We start from the raw sequence: 5,473 nt of genomic DNA on the forward strand, positions 1-5,473 counted from the left end.
GGCAGCAAGGTGCTCCCAGGCTGCCATGCAGCTGCTCTGGGCTCTGTTCCTAGCTCTGCCACTGCTCTGCTCTGTGGATTTGGGTGAGTCATTTCCTTTTGTGTTCTATGGCTCCCTCCTGCTCCTCTCTGTTTAGACTACAAACTTTTCCTCCCAGAAGCTGCCTGTATAAAGCCTGCTTGTGTGGGACAAATAAACACAAGTGTGCTACTGCCAATAAAAAAACCCTCTTGCAAACATGAATGGGGGAGCAGAAAAAAGCACAGAACGTGTTCTTAGGTTGTCTAGCTTGAAAGACATAATTGATTTGACACAAGCATGACAATTAAATATTTCTCCTTTTTTTCAGCTAAAAAATATTTTTATAGACATGATTTTCAAGATTTCCCATAGTATAGACTTTGATTTATGCCAAAGATATTGGGCTTGAGATACTGGACTTAAGGTCAATATTGGGCTTGAGATTCTGGGCTTGAGATCTTGAGTTTAAGATATTGGACTTAAGATAGATTTTGGGCTTGAGATGGATACTGGGCTTGAGATATTGGACTTGAGGTATTGGAGTTAAGATGGATAATGGGCTTAAGATACTGGGCTTAAGGTACTGGACTTGAGATAGATACTGGGCTGAAGATATTTGTCTTAAGATTTTGAACTTAAGATATTAGACTTCAGATTTTGGACTTCAGATATTGAACAGAGGATCTGCCTCTGATGATTTGTTTGGTTGTTTTTGGTGGCACCTATGGGGTAATGGTTTCAAATTGGAAGAAGCTGGATTTAGATTAGGCTTTAGGAAGAAATTCTTCCCCATCAAGGTGGTGAGGCACTGGATCAGGTTGTCCAAAGAAGTTGTGGACATTCTAAGCCTGGAATTATTCAAGGCCAGGTTGGATGAGGCCTTGAGCAACCTGGGCTGGTGGGAGGTGTCCCTGCCCATGGCAGGGGGCTTGGAACTGGATGATCTTCAAGGTCCCTTCCAACTCAACCCATTCTCTGATAAATGATAAATCCACTTGGCTTTTCCTTCCCCCACTGAACCCAGCTTTTTGGATTTCATGTGGTGGAAAAAAATCACCAAAATGCATATTTTTATTTTGCTTTTATCTTGGAAAAATTAGCTTCAGACATCAGTCTGGAAAAAAATAATAATAAATCTGTATTGGTTTCCTGGGCAATTCCTCTGTTTCTGTGACTGGTTCTTATTAATGGTTTTTGAGATGAATCCCAGGAATCTGCAGCTGAGTGCTTTCCAGCAAAAGGGAGGTGTTTAAATCCAGTGCCATCCAAAGATGCCAGACAACAGGAACCTGCAGAGATGCCTCAAGGCAAAAGCTGCAGACAGAGCTCTCTGACCTCTTAGGAGGACAGCAGTGCTGGGAGGACAGAGAGACACACAGCTGTACACTGAGCAGTTCAGCAGGAGCAGTCTGCTGCCTGCTGCAGCCACCTCCTCCTTTCTGCATGTCCAAGTCTCTGCCAGGCAAGCTGCAAAGCATTCAGCTGATCAAAGCCCTCTTAAGATTCCATCCAACCAAACATCTTCCATACCTGAGCTACCAGCATTTCATACCTGAAATAGAGATGAAAAAAAAAAAAATCTATTTCCTGTCACCAAGTCTTTCTTCTCCCTGGCAGCCTTTCTTCTCCCTGCTAGCTTGGTGTGTGCTGGGCATGGCAGGTGCAGAGCTTCAGGAAGCCAAACCACTTGTGAGGGTGCTGGAAGGTTCCTTTCCCTTGCATGGCTGAAGTTGCTTTGTTTGGCCAGGGTTTGTGGCCAGGGTGGACAGCTGAGGGATGCTTCTTGTTTTGAGAATCAATACCCAAAAGAGCTGTGGGAGTGAGGAAGGAGAAAGGCTCAGGACAGTGGTCAGGTCAGCCTCCATGGAGAACCTAGTTAAAAATTCAGCTCCTGATGGGCCAAAGTGTTGACACAGCTGCCCTGCCAGCACCTCCTTGGGCCAGCCAAGCTCTGGGCTGACTGGAGACTGTGCAGAACAGAGTGAGGAGGCAAAGACATCTGTGAAAGAGCCTCCTCTGTCCCTTTCCTCCTTGTGAAGCCCAGAGAAGCTGTTGCTCTCTCCTTCCAGTGGGTGGTTTTCTTTAGGAGACTTCAGGAGGTTTGGCCTGAACTTGGCTTCTTTCAGTCAGGAAATAGCCAATTCATGACAGCAGCAACCACAGCAATCTGCTGTGCTCCATCCCAGCAGTCCAGCAAGGAGCAGGCAGTAATCTCCGCAGTGCCAAGGCTGGGAGGCAGAAAGGTGGAAAAGCAACCTGGAATTGCAGCCTGGAAGGTTCTGCCTGTGGTTGAGAGGAACCAAGGGAGGGAGAAGGTGTTCTCTTTGCTCTCTGTGCAATGGGAACAGCTTCCTGCCTCCCAGCCACACATTTTCCAGGCTCTGCTCTGGTGAGGCAGCCGAACAAAAGGATTTGAGCCTTTCTCTGGCTCCCTGGCCTGACAGGCACAAGAGGAGAGGCTCTTTCTTCCACTAGCCTGTGCACCTCAGCAGATCAGTGTTGGCTTTGCTGTGATGCCTGAGAGCCTGGCAGCAGGCCTGCAGGTTAGGGACAGTGCAGGGCTGCATTTGCTTGCACGCAGGTGTTGTGGAGCTGGACTTGGGCAGATATTTGAGGCTTGCAGAGGCAGGGCTGTGCTTTTGCATTGGGACTACAACAGTCCTGGCCATGCAGGCTGCTGGCATGGCTCAGCTGATGAGTGTGGGAGCTTGGCCTGGGAGTGACTGCCTGTCTCTAATTACCCCACTGCATGTAAATGACAGAGTTGAAGTCTGCAGTGAAATTTTCTGGGGGCATCGGAAGATTATTTTACAGCTTCTCACTAGAAACCAAGCAGCAGCTACCTGGATCTGGTTTGGACAGTGTGGTGACCTGCTGGAGTTAACAGCAGCCTTCTTTTTTTTTTGTTCTCATGGTGAAGTTATTCAGCAATAATAGCTCTAGTTTCTTGGAATTCCTTTGGAAGTGTCTTGTGCTGTCTGCTGCTGGAGACAGGATCCTGGAGCTGGTTTGGTCTGGATGTTTCCCTTGCTGCAAAGTGTAACTATTTAGATGTTTGTTTAAGGTTATAATTTGTTGTTTGTTATAATGCTCTCCTCTTTCCTGAACCACAGCCCTCTTGGGGGTAGAGGAAATCTCTCTTCTGGTGCACTACATGGTACAGAAAAATGTCAGAAGACAAAAAATTCCAGTGGAGTAATTCAGTTTATCTCCATGAAGTGCCATGGGAAAGCTACTAGCTTGGAATTTTAAGCCCTCTTGTGAGAATCCCATGTAAATTTAGCTCTGTTCTACAGATGGACTTTTAGGAATGATAAATTTTCACTCCCTTGCCCCAGCCTTTTCCACTTGGTGACTAATTTGTATTTCTAGATCCACTGAGCACTGCTAACAACAGCAACCAGCAGCAACAGCAGAATGCAAGCAGGCAAAGCTTTACCATATTTCAGTTTTTAACAGCTGCAGGAGTTCCTGCCTTTATATTCATCTCATTTTCCTGCAGATCTTGCATTGAAAGAGTCTGCTGCATTCAGTCACCTGCAGGGGTTAGGTTCTTAGGTCAACACAAGGCTGAATTCAGAAGGAGCCATGCTCCAAGTCTAAAGCAACATTTTCACACCCATGGCTGAAGGTGCTTTGTGGAACAGGGTGGTGAATACTCTGACTTGGGGTCTTTCAGCATCTTGTCCTGCTTGAAAACAAAAGAAGTTTTTCCCCTGGAAAGGACCTGTTTTGTTTGGGTTTTTTTTTTTTTTTCAGGACTTGGATTGATGTGGAAGAGAGATGTCAGCAGAGGAGACTAACTTAAAGCAGCCTGGGCCACCAGCAGCCTGGTTGAGCTGTGAAGGTTCCTGCTCTCTTCAGCTTTGGCTGGTAAAGTTTCAGCTGTTGGAACAGTGTGAGCACACAGGATTTAATTCAATGCTTGCTCAGCTCTGCCTTTTTTAAGGAGTCTGTCCCTCCTGAAAATCCCACAGCATCTAAAAAATAGAATCACAGCATCATTTGGGTTGGAAAAGACCTTTAAGTTCATCAAGTCCAACCATTCTCTAACTCTGCCAAGCCTGGTGCTAAACCATAGCCCTCAGCACCACATCTCTGTGGCTTTGAAACATCTCCAGGGGTGGGGATTGATCCACCTCCCTGGGGAGTCTGTGCCAGTGCTTCAGAACCCTTTCAGGGAAGAAGTTTCTTCACTGAGAGAAGAAGTAGTACTCTAAAATGAAAAAATAAACCAACAACAACAACAAATAAAGGCTGTCTCTGCTCTGCAGCTGCAAAGTAAAGCAAGCTGAGCTTTAACTGCTCTGTGAGTGCAGAGTCCCTTTTGTGAAGCAGTGTTTGGAGCTTCAGAATTTACTGCTGCTTTCCTTGCTCCTTGGCACTGATTGTTTTCAGTAACTGATCTAATTGGGGGTTATATAAACACAGTTAAATACATCAGTTCAAGCTTGAGGAGCTGGTTCATGTCATTTAACAGTCATTCCCCTGAGCAAAGCTTGGCATTGCTGTGCCCTGGCATTGCTGTGCCCTGGCACTGCTCTCAGGGCTGATGTTACCTTGTGAGTAGGCAAAGAGGAGCAGCTAAGTACCAGCTCCTCTCTGGGCTGCTTGGGAGCAGAGAGGTACCAGCTTCTCCTCTTGGCTGCTTGTCTTGGTGCCAGGCAAGCAGCTGCTAGCAGAGCTCAGATCTTGTGTGAAGGGCTGGAAGCAGAAATCCTCAATCTGACCCCAGCTTCTGTGGCAGCATCCTGAGGTTTTCAGTTGTGTTCTAGGCTCTTTTGCCTGCACTGCCCTAAGCTTCCACAAGCTCAGCCTTGGTCATTCTTTTCCTTTTGCTAAGGTAGCTGCCATTAAGCCCTCACTCACAAATCACAGGACAGAGTCAATCTTGTTTTCTAGGTTGTTGCCTGAGCCTGAAGGAGGAGGCAAAGATCAAAAACCCACTGAAGGCACCAGAATAAATCCAGTCTCAAGCAGCCAGCTGGGTGAGTGTCAAACAAAGGGAGAAACAGCTGGATCCAGTAAAGCACAAATTAGTTCCATCCCCAGGGGGAGGGGGGGGGGAGGGAGAAAAATGGGTTTGTGAGCCCAGAGCTGTGTGGGACCAGCTTTATTTGGTAGAACTTGGACATCAAAGTCAGCTCAGAAGGTCCCAGAGGGAGGGGAGAGAGGAGAGTTTGTAGTGGCCCTGCAGAAGGCGTTGGGGAGAGGAGGTGGAGTGTGGAGCGCAGAGGAGAGCAGAGCTCGGGGAGGTGGGGAGTTGGAATTTGGGAGGTGGAGTAATGCTTGCAGAGAATATGAGCTGCTGTCCACAGCTTTCTGGATGTAAATTGATGAGGTCATAGTGGGTTTTCAGTTTAAAAAAAAAAAAAGTGGAGGAGAAAAAAAAAAAAAGTCTTCAACTTGTTTTTCAAGAGGGACGAAAACACGGAGAGGAGAGGAAGAAGAA

The sequence above is a fragment of the Indicator indicator genome, chromosome 32 (genome assembly GCF_027791375.1).
Source record: "Indicator indicator isolate 239-I01 chromosome 32, UM_Iind_1.1, whole genome shotgun sequence".
NCBI lineage: Eukaryota > Metazoa > Chordata > Aves > Piciformes > Indicatoridae > Indicator > Indicator indicator.